Source organism: Osmia bicornis, chromosome 6, assembly GCF_907164935.1.
Source record: "Osmia bicornis bicornis chromosome 6, iOsmBic2.1, whole genome shotgun sequence".
Classification (NCBI taxonomy): domain Eukaryota; kingdom Metazoa; phylum Arthropoda; class Insecta; order Hymenoptera; family Megachilidae; genus Osmia; species Osmia bicornis.
Window position 1 is genome coordinate 3,413,036 of NC_060221.1, and position 20,950 is coordinate 3,433,985.

At 45.8% G+C, this 20,950-nt stretch overlaps 1 protein-coding gene across 2 annotated transcripts in view; it reads right to left on the reverse strand.

Annotated features, from left to right (window-relative positions):
- The window catches only part of LOC114874645 (peptidyl-prolyl cis-trans isomerase E), a 119,396-nt gene that overhangs the window by 20,618 nt on the left and 77,828 nt on the right, over positions 1-20,950 (reverse strand). The window contains exon 3 of one of the 2 annotated variants that reach the window (XM_046286259.1): positions 7,210-7,515. The exons of the other annotated variant lie outside the window; for it this stretch is intronic. The gene's annotated coding sequence lies outside the window, so the exon portion shown is untranslated. The remainder of the gene's footprint in view (positions 1-7,209; positions 7,516-20,950) is intronic. 2 annotated transcript variants of the gene reach the window in all.

Genomic DNA, 20,950 nt, shown 5'->3' on the forward strand with positions numbered 1-20,950 from the left:
AAGCTAGGCTCCTAGTTAAACATCAAAATTACAGCCAAGTCGAACGGTGGAAAACGGTAAAGAAAGTGGACGACTTTCACGCGAGCTTCGATCCACCGCTTTCGTTTCAATCTGTCGTTTAAAAACAAGGGGGTAAGGGCGTAGCTGGAAAAAAAAAATGGTAACACGATGCGACGGTAAAATATCGCGTGCCGAGACATATGGTCTCGAAAAAGAAAGAAACCGAGGAAAAAGAAACACGGGGAAAAGAATTTTTTTTCGAGATTGCCGGTACGATCGCGAAGCGGCGCGCGTTAGGCGGGAAATTTAATTAGGCCAGCCGCACCTGCTCGTTATTATTTCCATTCTGTCGCACCTGAGCAATTCGCCGAACGGTACGAAACGCAACGTGAAACCGCGGACAAGCTGGATGCAAATGAAGGAGGGATCCTCTACGGCGCGCAGGCAGCTGCGGTCTGCCTCTCGTTCGTCGAGTGACTTGTATACATATTTGTTGCTCATTTGTTCCTGCGCGTCTCGACCAGATTCCCGAACAACGAAATCGGTCAAATATTATTTCAGGATGCTCTTTCTTTACCCCGCGGAAGCACTTGGGTAGGAATAGACCGGTGGAAAAACTTGGTCCCGGTTCCTCCACGCTTTTCACCGGCTCAAACACTGGGATTAGTTTCCATGGAATCGCAAGGACGCGTCAACTTTCTTTCCCGGACGTATTTGAACAGGTTCCCGATCGCGACCGACCGTCGAAAAGAAGAATTTCGCCCGGGGTTAGGAAAATACTCTCTCACGATATCCTCGTAGCCTGGAGAATAGGAGGATTGTTGGTATTTCGTTAGACCTATTAGACGTGGCGAAATTTTCTGTGGTTCTTCCATCAAAAGGGAGGCGGACGCGTCGATACGTTTCCTCGTCAGTCGGCTATCGTCGCCTTTTCAACGTCTGGTCGACGGCAGACGTTTCAGATAAGGGAGGTGTCGCTTTCCAAGTGTGGAAAAAAAAAAATCAGATCGAACGACACGAGCTGGCACATCAGTCAATTTTATCTTTCACGAGCTTCCAGGAGAGCCACGTGAAACTTAAGAGTCGACCAAGCTGTGCCCTTTTTTCACCCTGGGCAGATGGTTGCTCATGGTTCGATCGGTGAACGGAATGCACCACGTTTCGTATCGCAACTTGTTAACTCGATGGCAGATTTTTCTCCCATCGCCACGTGCCATTTTTAACCCTCTGGCCTCTGAGGCAGCAAAAATTGCCAATTTTATTAATTCGAAAGAATACGAAGCGTTGTAACTTTTCGTAGGTCTGGGTCACGATTGACCCGGCTCGAGGGTTAAGCTTCGAAAGAAAATCGTGTCCCAACGGTATAGCATTATTACGAGCGGGCATAGAACGTAAATCCGTAGTTATTTAGGTCAACGATAAGTGTCCAGCTGGTAACCGGCTCGCTGGTTCGTTCGATGTGGTGAACGTTTGAAATTGATAAGGACTTTTCGACGTGCAAAGTAAAATGCAAATCAAACACGTGCGCTCCGCGAGTTATCTCTTATTAACGGGTGAAAAATGCATCTCTCGTGCGGTGTATTGTGCCGGTTCATCAAGCTCATTTATTTCATGCAACGTTCATTCCACGTGAAAGAGAAAGAAACGAACAGAGGAAATTTCTTGCCGTTTTATCGTATTTACCCGACGTTCGTTTCAACGTAATACAAGTCAAAGACGTAAATCTTTCGGCACTGCTTTTTAATTTGCGACTTCTGTTCTTCCAATAAAGCGAACCTTTTTTCACCGGCCCGTTACGACCGCTGGGGGAAATACTCGATTTCGCTCCTTTCAACAGACTATCTGTGTTCTACAAATCAGCCAACCTGTTTTTCAACCTGTTTGTTAATTTGTACTCTGCAAGGGAATCGAATAAATTGCACTCCCGAGCAAGGAGTTTCTGTTAACGAAAAGGTATTGATTGTTGCAATTAAGGAATTTCGATAGAGACTAGGGCTTTTTGGAAAGATCGAAATTTGTAAAGGATCCGAGTAATATTAATAAATCGGTACCGATAGGAGAGCAAGTGGTCGTTTCTGTCTCGTTACGCAGGTACGGCCCACGGGATACGGAATACCTTGGCTGTTTGTATAGTAGCAGCCCTACTTCCTGCCGCCCCTATTGATTCCCCTTTATCCCGGAGCTTCTAGTCACGACATCGCCAAGAGGCACAGCCAGAACCTCACAGTCAACGGGGTGATGTTTAATTCAAGTCGAAGTACAATGCTTCCTCAAGAAGCGTCTCACTCTCTCCCTCTCTCACTTTCCATATAAATTATTCCGCGGTCTCGCATTCAAAGCCCCCGATAGCCCCCGTTCCTTTCGCCCCCTTGCTACGCAAAGGAATGCGCCGAAACGAGCTAGCGAAAAAAAATCTACGCACCTTTCTGCAAAGTGTCTGCTCCTCTTTCGGTGAAAAGAGGCTGCCTCCTTTGAGGCGACGCTTTCCCGATGAAAAATTCACTAACACCTTTGTGAAACGGATTTCGAAAGATAAGCTACGCTTAAACTTTCCTTCACCCCTGATGACTTTACGCAGATTTCTATTCTCTTTATTAGCCAACCCGTTTCTAAGATTGAAAATCTTTAGCGTTTAGATTTTCTATCACTTTTGTACAGGCCAAACGTTTAGTGGGCCAAACGTTTTCTGGCACTTCCGGTCTGACCGGAAATGGCTTGATTTATTCCAGCAACCGTATAGAAAAGTTGCGCGCGTATCTCGAGAATCATAAAATCATGGACCGTATTTGAATACACGTTAGACGTCCAGTGGACAGAGCGATTTGTGGTAGCGAGACACCGTTATCCTCGTCTCGAAAACCGCTAACAGTTAGAAACGATCTCGTTGACCAACTATCGCGAATAATTCAGTCGACTTTAGCCAGTACCGTTGTTCAGTCCGTTTCTCCTGAACAACGACTCTTCGAGGGGTAATTTACCTTATTGCCTTTGACCCGTCGATGAACGAAGCTGGAGCGCGGGAAGAAGTTCGAAATGCACCGGTTCCAGGGAAGTCTCGCCGTGAAGAGAGATCGTGTTTTTAGCGAAGCACCGATCAATCTCTCGAAAATACGGACAGTCATCCAACCTTCTCTCGGCTGGCTGGACATTAGTCGCGAGGCATGTCGTATCGGGTCGGAAGATTGGACGCGCGATTTAAATTCGCGCGAGAAATAAACGCGCGAAAAGGATTAAAGGTCACAGCGGGGTGAAGGGGGGAAAAAGAGTATAAGAAAGAAAGAGAGATCGTAGGAGCTGGACGGGAGTGAGAATCTCTTTTGGGACTGTCGACCGATTTAATTGGCTTTCTGGTAGAGGACTGGTCTCGTGGCAAGCACAACGAGTCTTGATTCTTCTCCGCGACAAGTCCAATAAATCCTCGCCTCTTCCTTCGTCGGCCACGTTCCTTCTTACCCTGGCCGGCCGTCCTTTAAACGATCGTGACAAACTAAACCGAGTTCCTTCCACTACTCGCTTTCCCATCTTCCGCTTTTTATCTGATCCCGCGGCGAAGGATACACACAGAGAAGAAACAGAAACCCGCCGCGGTGCCGCGTGCGTGGTTGGTGTGGTAGATCCTGTACAACGATACACTCGATGGGACAGAGAGAAAGAGGAAAGGTGAAACCGTGGACGCGAGGTGGTCCAGAAAAGGGGTTAGAAAGAAAAGGGGGAAGGGTAGGGAAAGGATACAAGGACAGGGTGAAACTTTGGGTCCTGGTAGCGGTGATGTCCTCACATTAAGAACTCGTTCTCTTATCGGCGATGATTTATGGAGGCATTCAATTTTTAGCCTCCTCGTCGAAAGGGAATCACCGAAATAAATATGCCCGTTGCGCTCGAACGATGTCTCGGATTTTTCTCGTTCAACAGATGTTTTCACCGATCGAGCCTGATCGGGCCACATGTCGAGAAGAAATCGACTTTTCTACCGCCTGTTCTCCGCTTTCCCTTAGGCTTTCATCTGGATAAAATAATTCCTAGTAAACTAGACCCTGGTGCTCTAACTTCCTTCTGACGATTAACCGGCGGTAGCGTGCTCTATCGCTCGTTTCAGCTGTCGCAGAAACGAGATCATAATTCTTATCGCTAATTTCCGTGTCTGATAGCCGTAATTTCAGGTAGATAACGGAGCATATTAATGCCGACTGAGAGTCACTGAAGTCCTACCATTCGCATCAACCGGAATGTATTCATCCATCGAGTTAACGCACGCTCAATTTGTCCGGCACTTGTCAGGCCCGCTGGAAAAGGATACCTTAATAAATTGTTGCCATGTTCACCGGCAGGATGATTCCTTCTTTTTTAAGCGATACCCGTGTCGGTCGCGACGCCAGCTTTCGAGTTTTGTTTCGCTAAGGGTATTGTTTTTTACTCCCATCGATGTTTTCGCTTTTTTACGCGCTCGATCAGAGGGGGACCAGGACGCGACGTGTCCCGGTCGTTTTTGATTTTTTTACACCTCACCAAGACCGTCCAGTTTCACCCTCTCCGTTAGTTCTTGCCTCGCTGACCGCCTTTTATTACCTTCGGATTTTCCGGCTCGATTGATCGACCACCAATTATCTGTCTTATGTTCTTCATTTTATACCCCTACCATTAAATCATTTTTCCCCTGGATTATAGAAAAATCTGAAGGGTAAATTTCATCCGAATGCGATCTGTAATTTCGGTATACATTTCTGCTCGTTTCATACTCTTTCAAATTAAACGTTAGTATTCACCGTCGTAAAATAATTACGGCCGATCCTGCGAGTATAGTATGTAGGTGATAAAGAAGAAAAAAAAAATAGAAAAACCTTTACCGCGTGCTCTTTAATCGCTTTAACTTTACGACCATAGACGTGGCCGAGGAAAATAGATCTAATAAGAGCGTGCACGAGGCTGCAAAGGCCGGGCCGGAATCAATTTCATTTTTCAATTTCAGCCGGTCGTGGAAGGAAAAGCCGGGAACGGCAAGGAAACGTAACATTTTGCGTCTTACCTGTATGTATAGATATATACAATATAGAGGAGACATATACACAAGCGAGTAGGAGGATCAGGAGCTTTGCTCTATGATTACGCGAGCTAGTTCGAAGCCGGACAGACAATAACGCAACCCGACCCGACCTAACCCAAATAACTTCATCTTGCCCAATAATACCGGCCACTCTTGATATTTCCACCGTGGAGATGGTCCAATCCCTCGACCAAAATCTACCGGCAACCCGCCCGTCAAGGAAAAAAGGTACAAAGGTCGAAAATGAGATTTTCATCGGGATCGGATACGACGTCGACGCTTCCCTTTTAACGTCTCCATCTTGTCGATAAACTTCCTCGTGTTAAAATGTCTTTTAGACGTTTCAAAAATTATTTTTTCTCCGATTAACATCGATTAATTGGCGATTAAAGATGACCAGGCTCGACCAAATTAGACTTACCTTTCGCATAATAAACGAGACAATCGAGGGTTCTCCGATAAGCATCAGGTCGGGAGCGTTCGAGATGGTCCTCTCGATTTTTCGCCGATGGTTCGGGAATTTCGTGAGACGTCGACACCGGGTAGTCGTTGTAAAAATTTACGATCACGGGCCAGAGTCAGGGAAGGTGTTATCTTTTCTTTCACGCCCGAAATGAGCGACACGAATCAGTCGCTCTTGGTCGGTGGACTTCAGAAGATTTTTGTTCCCGAGGTTTCCCTGTTCCTCGCTAACCAAAGGGTGCACCCAGTCGTTTCGTATTTTCTTTCTCCTTTTTCTTGGCTGGATGTCTCCCTCGGTTCTCCAGGAACCGTTGCGACTTCGTGGATGGGAATACATGGAATTCGGGAATCCCTTCGACTGGAATTCCGGGAACACGGGAGAAGGACGAAACGTTTATTAGGCATGATCGAATGCCAGATCCTTCGTTGTTCTGGCAATCGCGAAAATTCTCCGCGCATATTTCTGTTGGTCAACGAGGAGGAACAGCGAAAGGGGAGCTTAACCCTTGCTAAGCCTTTCATCAAACTTTCACCGATCGTTTTCATACTGGGCCGACGCCTTTGTCGCGAAGCGTGCTACCTCTATTGATTCTGCAATATTAATTGCTTCATTTTCTTCTCTCCTCGCAATCTTTCCATTTTCACGAGAAATTTACCGTGACTTTCGGTAGATCGATCGCTAATCTTTATCTATCGGTTATGGAGTAAAAACTAGAGGATAATTAGGGGGTACACCCGAGAAGCGTTACGCGGGATCTTGTTAATAATACCTGTCCAATTAACGTGTTCGCAGCGTGCTGCTACGTCACCGGGTCTCATTTGTCGAGCAACGGTCTTTCCCTGCGGTGATGAAAGCCACATTGCACTAAAACTTTCTCCGCTCGTCTTCGATTATACAGGCGTCCTTGTAACACGCGAGCTAAGCCGATCAGAACATACAGGGTTGAACGTCGCGGGGCTTCCTCGACGCTGCTGAAACTTTCATGCAACATCGACGCGTTCAAAGTCCCGATGACGCGTTTTAAAAATAATCCCAATCAATATTTCTCATTGTGTTTTCATCGATCGAAATCGTACGTAATTTAAGGAAGACCTAGCCGTCGAAAGGGTGTCTCGATGCAGTTTCAATTAAATGATACGATAACAAGGGAAATTGGTGGACAGTTTAAACGAGGAACTAATTGAATCGGGGTGGAGATAAATATTACAAGCTCGTAGCACTTTAATTGAAAGTAATTATATCCTCAACTTCAGCCGGGACAAATGAATTTCTGATACCCGTTCGAGTCGAGCAGCTGTTCGCGTTCAAACTTCCCTCCGTCTGCGAGGGTGGCTTTCGCTCTACGTATGCATACGTGCAGGAAATGTGCGAAACTCGGCTCGTTTCAAGAAGCTGCGTCGTTTCGTGGAAGTTTATCGAAGCCATGTGTGTTGTACCCGTAGCACGCCTTGTTCCACGAATGATATATTAATTTCACTCTTGGATTCTACACCTGATAACCGTATTTCTTACGGCGATCGTTTACGATAGCTTTCGAAAATAATGAAATGTTGATTTCGATACGATCGAAGAAATTGAAAAAACAGTTTCAACACGATTCTACCCTCGGGTGTCGCTATTTTCACCGAGCTGAAAGAACAACTGTTCGAACGCGACACGTACAGCATAATAGCCCGTTGTAAAATTGATCCTTTAAATACATCACCAGCGGAGATGGTCTCGGCCGTCTCTGGAAGCACTAATCGCGTCTCGACGAGCGTATCTCATGGAAGAAGGCACAAAAATAGTAGCGCTCGTTTTCGTCGGGGACCGTGGCGATGCTTCTTCGTGCTGGAACGCCGACAAATCGCTCGCAACGTGTTGTTAATCGCGCGAGTAGCGGTCGCTTCGAAATTTAGGGCTCCTCCAAAAATATCCCACTATCCTCGCCCTCGTCCCCTTTTAATCCTTCTCCTCTCCAGCCTCGCGGAAATGCCTCTTAATTGTCGCTCGTTAGCGGTTCAACAGGTATCTAATAATAAGGCGCAAATGTAAATTAAAAATATAGACACCCAGGAAATGTTGGAAGAATTGAAAATACACCAGCAATTAATAAATCTCAGTCTGTTATCTTAAAGTGACAGGTATTAAAAGATCCTTTGTATAAATTCGCAACGACCGGGTTTGACGTAGAACCTCGCAGCAAGAGCTCCCGTTTACAAATAAGAAGCAACGAGGGCACCGATGAATTATATTCGAGTACAGGCGTAAATAAACAAGAGAGCTCGATTACCTTGAACTTAAAGAAGAAACGAGGAGAAAAGAGGAGAAATGACGGATGCGATGGCGCGTAGAGAAAGTCGACTACTTTTAGCGGGAAAATAAATAGGCGCCATCTTGCGCGTAGGGGTGGATCTTAAAAATAGTCCAAGACGATTTTCTACGTATTCCTGGCTTTCGATAGTCGTTCGCTTCGGGGAAAAGAGTAATTAAAAAGCCGTAAGGGAAGTGACGCACGTGCTCCTGGAAAATCATCTGGAACCCCCTTCGGAACGAATTTTCGTATCATCGAATAATTAATTCCAGTTAATAATGCAAGGTATAGGAGTGCGATCGGTTGTCGCGTACGGTTCGTTTTTCAAGCGGGATAACGTGATCGCGGAGAGAAATTGAATAATGGAATCGGTCTGCTTTAGACCGGGGTTAAATCGCGACCTTTATTTCCTCACGGTAGGTTGGCAGAGAATTACTCTGAATTCTCGTTTGCGCGGCGGGTCTATCGATAGCGGGTTTAAAATGTCGATTGATTAAATTTCGGTGGATGTAACGAGTTGGAAGTCGAGATGAACGCGGAGCGAAACGGAGACGGAAACGATGGTAGCGGGAAGCACTTAGCGGGGTGTAAGAAATTCAATTGCTCGGTATAATATCACGGGCTGAAGAAGGCAGAGAGAGAAGCAATCAGAAAAAGCCGCGGGCGATGGCTAAACGATCTGTGCAACGAGTTTATCCATCTGCTTCTCGGCTCGGTTCAGCTTCTCTACGCGTCTTTTGCCCGTTCTTTGTGCCCGTTCTGATGCTGATATTTGTCGCCACCTATCCCGTCTTCGTATTACACTGGCCGTGATAGCTCGCATCTCGTTATTACACGGTTCAGTCGTCGTAACGCTAACGTTAGCCGACCGCGAGAAACGGAATAAATATATGTACTCTTCTCGGTTTCTTATCCGCTCCGCTCGGCACGTGAATTACTTTCTTCCAAGACGCCGTTGTTGCGCCGAGATCTAATCACCCTGTGCCCGCTATCAGCGTCGCGGTTTAATTTCAAGATCGCTTCGATGCCGTGGAAACGCGTTTATTCCGTGCTTTTTGCAGAGGATACGTTTGCAACTCGCTGGAGGGTCGGTGTTTTTACTTAGCCAAGTGGATGCATCGATGCGTGGCTATTTCGTTATAGACACATTTCTTTCAAAGCCATCGACGCACGCGTTGCGTCGTCGTTTGGTTGCGATTTAAAGGGGAAAGAAATTTCAGCAGCAGGGAATCGGACTCGAGCGGGTTGAGAAAGGATCCTCTGTATAAATATATTTTTAACAAGGGGGATGTTTTTGTCCGCAAAGTAGCGGAGGAATTTTTGATGGAAGCTCGTAGAAACGAGCGTTAGCCGGGACTTAGAGGGAAGCCGAACAAAAGAAAAAGTCGACAGCGAAAGACCTCGACCAGTTTTCAGTATCGCATTAGCTCGATCAGGAATGCCCGTATCTCCGTTCCATCGGCCTCCTGTCAGCAACCTCTATCCCGATGAATGTTTAATGTGAATTTAAGACTCGTCCCGTCCCTCTGCTACTCTCTCTACTTCCCTCTACTTGCCGGTCGTCAGCAACGTTCCTGCTCGTTGTCACGTTTTGGTGGTTTCGGTATAAATTCGCTCGTGGTCGCGGTCATAGTCACGCGAGCCCATGGACGTACTCGAGGACGGTGTACCCTCCGGGAGAGGAGGGTGAAGGAGGAGGATGAATTTACATTTAACACGGAGAAATTATACGGCTACGAAAAGCACCGGTTAAACTCGACTGCTCCTTGTCAGCCAAACGATCGGCCAGAAAGCAGACGGACTTTTCATGACGATTTCACCCCTCGATCCACCCTTCTGCGTTCAAACGCGAATTGACAATCTCTATTTAGATTCTTCTTTTCTCCTCTTCTTTGGCTATTCGTAATAATTTTCGTGATTGAAAAAGATCGTAAACCTAGCGCGAAGGAACATCTCGATTCTGATGGTGCGCCTGGTGACGCGACGCGTCGGTCAGTCGAAACCACGGGGGCGGGCGTCGGCGTCTGACGTTGCTATTTACGATCCTGTTGACGCCTAAGCACATGAAATAATATCGCGTGGTGCCAGCCCGACTGTTTCGCGGATAAGAATTATTACGCTGCCCGCAAATAGACAGCACGTGTGTGTGTGCGTGTACTGGCGAGCCGAGTAGATTTGCTGGTGCGAAGTAGATCAAAGGGACGGATACGAGGGAAAGGTGGTAAAAAGATGCTTTCAGGGGTCAATCGCACTCGGGGAATTCTAATTATCTTCACGAATAACCATTTCGAATTTCGAGTATCATTTTTCCAAGGAATCATTACTCTTTCTACTGCCGAAGGATGTACTTACGCGTACGATTAAAAATTAACGAGACGTACTCTCTCCCGACGACGAGACGCGAACGGGGGTGGCAAAAAGCAGCTTTTCTCGGGGAAGCTTGGATCCTCGAACGGTGTGCCCCGGTGTTTATCACACGAGTGAATGATTACGGTCATAGAGTGTATTATATGCATTTATTACGGCGTGTGTACACGTGAAAAGGACAAGTTGCTCGCGTTACGCTATACGTAAAGAGCAACATAAATTATGCCGCGTAATGCGGACGGAGGGAGCGTAATAATAACATTGTCGAGTAGCGAGTGAGAATACACCAGCGGCTTTCCCTCGGCATTCCCATTCCACGTCGTGGCTCCCAGTTGTCTCAAGGGATTAACTCGCCTCGCGGAGCCCATGCTATACGTCTCCTGTTTCCGCTCCACTGTCTCAAGAAGTCAACCTCGAAAGGTTCAGCCTAGATAGCTCTGCTCACCTTCCTACACACGCACACACGTGTTGTCAGCACGTGTACACCCACACAAAGACACCGGATACGTTCTTAAGGTGTGTCTAACACCGGTATCCCAGCGAACGGTTCGCCAAATGTCCTCTATTGTTATCCCCCTGACGACACGCGCCGATGGATGCGCACCTTAACGCGGCTCTGTCACGACTGGCGAGATTACGTAGGTTTCGCTCACGGAACCGGTCGAACCTTTTCGAAATTCGCGCTCGAGCATGTAGCCGAGCGGATCGGAGAGCTAATGCCTCTCGGAAGGGCCGTGACTAACGGCTGTGTCATCGCGTTTCACGTGCTTTCGATCCCTTCTTTAATTCGATGCGTCCGATTTTTCGATTGATAAATTCAGCCCCGATCCCATTAGACGGCTAGCTCGTCTCCTTGCCACGCCAGACGATTTCAATTAAATTCCTGATCAAAGGTGATGGCTGTTACGTTTGTCGAAGGAGAAAAATTGATCGTGCGAACCGGTCTCACGATAATTTCCATCTCCGATACAATACGAGTGCCGATCGTTTGAAATAATTAAAATTCCACACCGGTACGCTTAACGAACGACACATTCGGCTAATAGCGCTTCCTCCCTCGATTTATGACGCAGCGATAGATACTCTGTAAATCTGTCCTACGTTACGACACGGAGAATAAATATCCACCGGTTCTATGTTGCGCGAATTCTTTCGTACGAGCTGAACGAGTTCGATCATAAAATCAACGGTTATAAATTAACATCGAAACATCGTGGCTCTTTCGTATCGTACAATGCGATCGAGGCTCATGATATGTAAATCTAGAAACGCAACGTCCTATGCACTCGCGACTATATTTGTCAGACAATACGGCCGTATGCCGTTCCGCGCACGGCTTTTCCGCGTTATTTCCACTGTCGTACGCTATGACGGCTATTATGTGCAAAACGCGATCGCGAATCACGATTTCGCGATAAGTTTGTTTGCTACTATTTATCCGGACCGAACCTACCGCGATCATAATAACCCTTTGTGCATCGAAACAACAAGGTTTATACATCGGAAACAAGCGTAATGTCTCTCTTCGAGTTAGACGAGTTAGAAGAGCTTCGGCTCTTGTTAGAAGAAGGAAAAATATTGCACCGGCTATCTCTCGATCATGATTATTCTCGTACTTCTTCCCACTCGTTTCTCATTTTCAAACGACCTGTAGAATTATTTTACCAGCCGTTCGGGTTGGCTTCATTTCACGAGTCGAATCGAATCCATCGTCCTTTCCGTTTCACCCCCGTCGTACGTGTTCCTGGTTAGTTCTGGCAAGGTGCATTTATTTTCATGTAAATATGCCTCTAGCACCACGAAAAGGGGACGTCAATCAAAGCGATAAGGATGCGGTCTACTTCAAAGCCGTTACCGATTGTAAGTTAAGGTAACCAGGTTCGTAATTTGCCCAGGACATTGTTAACCCTTTGTACAGGAAAGTATTTTTGCTGAAAAATTTATAGAAGTGTACCTAAATTTATATTTTTTATTTATCGTTCACTGAAATGTTATATCGTTATCTTCTCGTCTCATCGGTGCACGCAATTTCCGTGACCGGGGTGTTTTTATTTTTTCAAAAAAAAGAAGGGAAGTTTAATCTTTTCAGAGCGTTCGTGTCTCTTTGAGAGAGAAAAAAAATGAAATGAATTTCTGGCAAATCCCTGGGAACGGCATTGCTGCCTGCGTGCTTTCATTTGTAGAAGAATAGAAAGACGAGTGTATTCGTTCCACTCTGTACAATACGCGCAACCAATTCGAGATTAATCGGTTAAAGACTCTTCTCTCGCTCTATGAATTTCTTCTTTATTTTCGGTCACGCGGAAATTCAACTTCGCTTTCAACCGCGTCTCGTTAATAAAATCATTCGCCAGGGCAAACACGTAATTAATATCGATGGTAATTGGAAGCACATATTTACACGTAGCGAGGGAATTAGGCAAGGTACACGTGGCTGCCAAACAGGGTCATCGATGTTATTTAGGTCGCGTGTACACTTGGGTGCAACGAGGGAAACGAAAACATAAAAATTCTTTCCCCTAAAATTTCTAAGTGTTATTCAAAATAGAATATAGAATTTTAATTGTTCAAAAAGAGACAAATTATCATAAAAAAAAAAAAAAAAAAAAATTGGGAACCTAGGATTCGAACCGAGGACCTTTATATTGCGAGTCATGTGTTTAACCACGGAGCGGATTCATGACTCGCGATCTGAAGGTCCTCGGTTCAAATCCTGGGTTCCCAACAATTTTTTTTTCTTTTTTTATGATAATTTTTATGTAATAGTTATTCAGAAAGGGACAAATTATCATTAAAAAAAAAAAAAATGTTGGGAACCAAGGATTTGAATCGTGGATGTCTAGATTGCGAATAACTAACTGTAATTGTTAATATCTTTTAAACAATTAGCCGTCTGCCCCCAAAAGGTGGTATAGGCGTGTTCAGTTCGACGAGCTTTACAAGCTGGCAAAGTTTTGTTAATAAGTGAGTGTAACAATGCCTGCACTCGATTGTATGTATATTTTTCGTTTCGCAAAGAACGATCCAGCCGAACATCGTTCGTGATTTCTGGTCTATTTACATTTAAAATCGAGTGAATATCGAGAGATCTATTTATCGAGGCCGCTGCCGTGGGCTAGATAAATTTCACGCGTAGCCGGCGCGCGATCATTCGACGATATTGGAAAAACCATTTCTCATTTTTTATTTTTTTTTTTCCCCTCGTCGAAGGTAAACACAGGTTGGTCAACCCGTTTTATAGTAAACAACTTCCACTCCGTTTTTCGAGCGTTTCGGACTTGTCATTGTGTGTCAGAGAGAGGCTCCAGTTATCCACTCTATAAATTAAACTGTGAAATAAAAAAAAAAAAAGAGAGGAAAAAGAGAGAGCGGAGAAAAATATTGTCGAGTAGGATATCGAGCGGTACCGACAGTTTGTTCGTCGCCCGTGGTGGTCGTACTTGTTGTTTCCTCTTCTTTTTTTATTTTTTTACTGAAACGGACAATTAAAATTCACGCAAAGGAATTTTATTCCCTTTTCGGTGGTTCCTTTTGGTTCTTTGTCAAGCGGCCCGTGACATATTATACTGTACATTCGGGATGAGGCTGTTTGAAGGTGGACAAACCGTACAGAAGTGGTAGTGGCGTGACGTGGGAGCAACCGTAATACTATTTCAAGTTGTTCCGTGCCGTGTGGACGGTCGTGCCACGTGGCATTACTGCTTAATGTCACGTACCGATTCCCTTACCGACGTGTGACTAAGAACGAACCGCCGCGCCGCGCCGAGTGTCCTAAAAATCCTTAGACAGCACTGGCATACGAATCAGCGAACGTTATGTTATTCTTTCTGAGTTATCCGCCTCTCGGCGAGCCTCGGCCAACGTGATTTTTCTCAGGAGGACAGGAAAAATTCATGCGATATCAAAGGCGCACCGATACGGACCTCCGCCTTTCCGAATATTCAAACGTGCCTCGCATGCATACTTCATTTGCATCCCCAAGAAATCCGTTTATTATTGAATGCTCGCCTTTCTCGACGAAACGATCGCAATTAATCTTTCGGAGGGAATCGGGTTTGCGTTTGCTTTGCCGAGGATATTTTCTAGATAAATTCGAACGCTGTCACAACCGAATATCATAGAATAATTATTTAATAAATTTGACGGGTGGAAGCGTCGCGTATATCGATACGGTATTCGCAAGAATTCATCGATTCCCCCGTACAATGGTTCGATTCATTAAAGGCAGGCGCGTGTAATTGCAGCGGGGAGGCGAGAGGTCGGCTACGAATTCAGAGGAAAAGAATTGCTCGTATCGGCGAGAGCAATTTCTCGGTCTAATCGACGTCGATCGATCCTGCCTCTCCACTACGAACCAACGAGTTTCTGTTACCAGTGCTCTTGCTGGTAGCAAAGCACCGAGAAAAAAAAGGACACTGTCCCCCTCGAAAATATTTCGAATTTATGACCTTTTAATTTAGCAAAAAGAAGAAGATAAATTCTAGTTTATACTCGATGGCGCCCCGTATATAGGTGCCAGTGGGTGTCGAAGCATCTACTGGGTGGTACGAGCAGACAAACAAGCTTCGGGTGGGTGGAGGCGGGAGGGATGTACGATTACAGGGAGAGGTTGTATTCAGTTCGGATAGTTGTCGTTTCAGACACGAGGCACGTAGCATATTATCATCGTTACGCGGTGAGGACTGAGCCCGTTCGTTGATACAACTTTGGTACATGGCCATCGTGGCCTTACAACCCCGTCTTCCATCAGTTATACCAGCCTTGGAATACCATGGAACTCATGAATAAGGCAAACTCCGCCGTTATGTGTCCATTCCGAAACGCCCTCTCGAAACTTTTCGATGCTCTCTGCTTCCTTCCCTCCACCCTTCCCATTCCTCTAACAATGGGCTATCAAAATGCATTGCTGTTTGCAGGAGAAGATCCTTGAGAAGGGATGAGAGATCGACAAGGAAATTTGTGAAGAGACACCTCTTTGCGAAATTTAATCGCGTTGCTGTCACGCGAGTGCAATATCTAGCAGGGAATTAATTGCAGGCGGTGCTGACCGCGAATTGAATGAAATTCGATAAAAACAAAGATCGCATTAGGGAAATATTAATATTGAATAAATTCGAGTGCAGCCGCGAATGAATCTTCTTGTTTACGCGAAACAACTTCCTCCTTCTTTCTTTTAATCTGTTTACGCTTCGCGGGTAAGTTCGAACCGCGCGACAGACAAGACAGAGGAGTCTGTCTCGAATTGTCGACCCCGCTCGGTTCGAGATTGCGAAACTATCTGGCAAGTGGTTTATCCGTGTCGCATTAGGAATTCTCTTTCGAAGGTGGAGCGCGTTATCGCGCTGTGTTATCGTCGCGTACGTTCAGAAATTTTTAAACACGCTTCCTACCAAGTTTCCGCGTTTCGATTAACAGGAATGAAATGGGAGAAAAACGGGCGGCGAGGGAACAGTTTCAACTATTCCCTGCTATTTTGCTTCGGCTAATAAGAGAGCGGAGGGTCGGTAAGCACGAACTTGTGGAACAATTTCGATGCAAAGGAGCGATGCCTTCTTGTTAAGAGGTTCGTTGCTCTGTTTTGTCTCCGTTTAACCGGACGACCTTTGCCGGTTCATTCTTGGAAGATGAATGATACGGAGTCGCATCGACTAAGTTTCTGACGTATAGAATAGATACTCGGTGAAAATGACCCTAACGTTCAAGGCGCGAAGGGTAACGCTCGTGACACGCCGTTCGATTAAGCGACGAAGAAATGGATCGTGGTTTTTCGATGAATTTCCAGCCTGCTCGACTACATTGTACAGACAGGCGGGCAGGAAATGGCTCGGTGATGGATTGCTCGACGTCCTGCATCTGACGTTTCTATCTCTGATGCTATGCATTACAATCGTTAAGAGCCCTGCGGAGAATTGCCTTTCTAATTAACACGGAAACTGTTCGTTGTGTCTTAGAAGGTTTGGGTCAGCCGGACGAAACTCGATTATTGAATTATAACGCTGGATTATGTTTGCGTTTCGAATTTACCCGTCGAGGATTCTCGATTAACAAGGAAAAATTAGCTGTTATTAATTTTAATTAGCCTCCGGCGCGGCATCAGAGGTGAACATCCTGGATTTGTCGGGGATCAGAAAGCTCGATCTGAAATCTAGTTAGCCGTATTCTCGCCAGTGTAATTAACTAGCCTGCAAAATTCATCGTTAAAGAAGGACACGAAACGATACCACCCGAAAGGGTTCATCCGTGCCGAGGCGCGAGTAATTTGAATTACTTTCTCGTGTGCCGGCTATAACAGCGACCATATTCGGTCGCTTTTTCTAAGTTGTTGCATCGTCGAACCGGTTTTCACATTAATCATTATCGTATTTGCCTCTAATAACGAATGCAACCGGTCAGTGTCAGCAGGAGCTTTCAGAAGTAAGCGATAAATAAATTGGCCCTGACTGCATTAATTTCGTTGTCAATTAGATTGTTCGACGGTACCTTAATGACTTACGTTCCCCGTTTCTTATACCCTTATGGGGTAATTTCCGTAAAACCGTCCGTGTCATGCTTTCAATTTAATGTACACGCGTTAAATATTTATAACACGAATTTCTTATTTTAATCGGTTGCACACGAATTTTAATCCTTTTTAACCGAGCTCATTTTTTGCATTTCTGATTTCTCCACATTGTTCTCTGGTATTTTTTGAAAATGTAATAAAGGTAAGTGGTCGAGTACGCAAATTTGTTCTTATTTGAATAATACCTTGCTACATTTTTTCTGATTCCACCGCTTGGGGTGATGTTTTTAGTCGGAATTTATGTTAGTTTTATAACGAGGTCGACGAAAACGCTATTTTCCCTTTATTTTAAACTTCTCAGATCTTTCTTCTTGTAATTATTAAATAACTCGAAAGGGTTGATGCTGGAAGGGTCAAAAAAAACGAAAAAAAGGAAAGCCCAGAGAACGACGCGACATATTCATGAGTTAGGGACGTTATCACGAAGCGTTTTATTCGCCTTTCCAAGGAACGTCACGCCAATCTGTCCCAATTTAAACAACTTTCGTTGGACGCTGTTGCAGTTAATAAATAACACGAAGTGGCAGGATCGAGCGAGCACGCATACCTCTCTAAAGTGAGGTTAATTTCGCGGTCAGTTACCAGCTTATATGGGCTCGTTGCTTCTCATTGTCAGCCGGCCAACTTTATTGACAGCAAAAAAGAATCGGGGCTATGCCGTTGCCCGTTCATCAGCTTTAATAACCATTCCTATTGCCCGTACGAATTCCACCTCGCAATGCGTTCAAACATCGTTACATCGCGTGCTTTACTTTCCTTCGCTTCGACTCGTGCCTGTTGATAATTAAAAGTCAACGGGTACGAACCGATCGAGATTTAACGAAATAGCGACCACCGCGACAAATAAATTGTTTTCTTTCTTTCCTTGAAGAAAATTCCCAAATTCTAAAATTCCTGAGAAGAAAAATGAAGTATCGCTTCTTCGCCTAATTAATCTTTCGTACAACCGAAAATCCGGCCACGGTAGTCGAAAGAAAATTTCCAAATTTCCAAATTTCCAAGTAGAAAACTGAAGTATCCCTTCTTCACCTAATTAATCTTTCGTACAATCGAATGACTTGGTACGTTTACATCCGACCACGGTAGTCGAGACTCGTTTAATTAACTTTCTCACGAATTTACGAGATTGTTAGTGCATACCAGCCACCTCGATCAACGAGATCGATATATGTATACGGGCGTACATTAAGCCGAGGCATTAAGGATAAGATTCGAAGCGGTTAGCGCATATTGTTCCTGGTACCAAGGAGCTAAACAGAGGGAGAGAGAGAGAGAGGCAGTTAGTCCCTGCAGTATCGGTATCCGGCTACTCCTAAATTATTGCACGAGACTGCTGCACAAGAGGTTTCTCGCAACTATGCTCGTAGCTCGTAGTAACAACGGTCCAGAGGTGCCGATAACTGACCTACTATCTTCTACTTCCGGCCTGTTGGATGAACTTGCCGTACTCGAATCTTAAAGCGATGATGCGCTCGGCTGCGAATAGTTTCGCTTGCTTTCGTTGTTTGCATTATTGGAATATCGTTCGGGGAAGGGAGATTTCGTTAGAGCCCGAGTGTTAAACTTCTGCACCCTTGGACGACAAGCTTGCGAAACGTTTATGAATTTCGGACTGGATGCTGGTAATAATGGTCGACGGTCCGCTACTGTCAATAACTGACCCGCTAACTTCCTTGCGATATTGTGTATCGGCTTTCGAAACTGATACGTATTCTCTCCTCTGTTCGAAGCGAGGCCATCGTTTTCCACTGATATCGGTCACTTCCTATCGGCAAAATAATAATTACCCCCGGGGAACTTTCGATTTTTCGAAAGCGATACAAACGCGCCGTTCGAAACAATTAAACCTTCCAAAGTTTCCTTAAATGAATTTCCTGAAATTCTTCAAAAACGATCCCTTAATTGCTTCGAATCGGTCGGTTCCTTCGAGACGAAGAATCTTCGAGGGGGTTCGAGCTTGGTCGCTACAAATCGGCCTCAATTAATACGAGGACGCGTTGCACGGCCTACCGGAAGTTTCAATTGAAATATACGCAGTTCCATGAACTTCCATTGTGCCGAAATTCAGAATCGGAATATACATTGTTCCGTATCCAGCTGCGGTGACGGGTAGGGAGGCGAGGGTAGTTCGTTCGGTATCGGCGTCTCGTGTAAGCTAAGTTATTGCGCGAGACTTAATTGGATGCAAAAGGAGTTACAAACTTCGGTAGGGACCATGGGTCCCTTCGAACACACCATCTCACCAACACCCTTCTCTTTACACTCTCTGTTCTTCTTCGTTCTCCCTGATCTACCCGAGCGAGAGTGTGCTATCGCGGTACAAATAACGCAGCTTGCAGCGGCTATTCGTGAGAAATGACAGAGACGGAAGGGGTTAAGGTCGAACGGTCGCGTGGGACAAAGAAAGGGAGGGTTTGAAATCAGGGATAAACGATCACGGTTTGGGAAAAAGACGAGAAATATACAAGCGCCATGGAAGAATGGAAGAAACTATGTAAAAAAAGAGTATAAAAAAGCGGAACGACGATGGTGGTGAGAAAAGGAAAAGGGAGGAAGAGAAGGTGGAGCGCGTGTTAGCCGGTAAGCCAGCCTCTGTCCACTTATTAGCCGCTTAATGGACCGCGATGTACGGAGCACGAATGTATGCTGTCTTTCTGCGGGGAGCATGAAAAGAGGCGGGAGCGTCCCGTTTATTTAGCAAACACGCCAAACCGCAAACCCTATTTCTTCGGGCGGTTTAAAGGGATTAAAAAACGGCGAAGCGGAGAAGGAAGGTAAGAGAAATGAGAAAGATGGCAGAGCTCAATTACGGTTGGACGGAAATCGATAGGCCTTTTTCCAGCTCTCACGGGAAGTAATTAAAAGAGCGCGAAATTTCTGGCCAGCCCATCGGGATCTCTCGATCTTCCCATTGTTGATATTCGCATCGTCGTCGGATCGTTTCGTAATTATTTCCGTTCTCTTCGTCGCCTTCTCGATCGACTTAAAATCTTGAAAGGTGGTCGATCGTCGAGACGGAGGATGCGTTTTCTCGTCGAGCAAAATCGAGCAAGAGAAAAAAGCATCGAGTGACTTGCCGTGGAATCTCAGCCACGTAGGAGGTGGAGGCGAGTTCCTGGCAGCTGTCGATCGAGCAACGTTCAACCTCCGACCTTCGTGGAGCGACGCGACGTGCTCCTCCTTCGTCGTAGGTCGTCGATGAGGCGATCCCAGCCTCTCTCGATAACCATCTCCAAAGTGAGAACGAACCAAGCATCCTGGTGATCGTGGCGGTGTGTAATTCGGGTTGCTCAGGACCCGGTTCGAAAAGGCTGAACGATGAGGAACAGTTTAGGAGGATAGGCGGAGATGGTAGACTCGTGGAGTGGCCAGTTAAAGTAACAGGAAGGAAGGCAGTTAAAGAGACGAAGGTGGTATGCGTCGAGACGGTATGTAGTCGCTGCAGTATGCGTAGATTCTTCTGTTTCGGTTGAATTCCGATTGCCTGAATAAATTATCCTTCGACCGAAGCCTGAACCAGACCCACCGAGTCTAACACCGAGCAATGAATTAACAATGGACCTTTGTTAAATTGTTCAGTCAATAAATCTTCCAGGAAACAACGTCGCTCGATTTTCTTCTTTTTCCCATCGATCCTATTAGATTTTATTACAACCCTTTCCCTGTAGTCTGTTTATAGAAAATTTCCTTTCGGCTCCGTAACGAGGAAGGTTTCGGTGATCGACGCGTACCGACGAGCGGCAGAACTTATTTGAAAGATGCAGAAGATGCAGAAGAAGCGGTCAAGAGGGGAGTTGAAAAAAAGAAAGAAAAGAAAGGGTTTATGCCCTGGCATTCGGTTAAGTTAAATTTACTGACACGCTTCCAGGCCGCACTGGCAGCCCTCGGGCCATCCTCTCCTCTTCCTCTTTCAACTCTTTCTCCTTATTTTCTTCGACCTTCTTTCTCTTCCCGTTCCTCTTCTTCCTCGACGTTCTGGCCCCGTCTCGTAGCTTTATGATTACCTCCGCCAGCACCGTCCGTCCAACCCTTCACCGTGGAATCTCGGCTGGCATCTAGTTAACCGGCAACCACGCCGACGTAGTCCCTTCTGCACGAACTTTCGACTTCCCGCTGCGAGAGAGGCCGCAACACCATCCCTGAAGTCTTGGACACATCGTTGCTCCTTCTTCTCTTCCAGCGACGAGAACGCGAGATAGCTCGCGCCTCCTTTCTTTCAGCGCA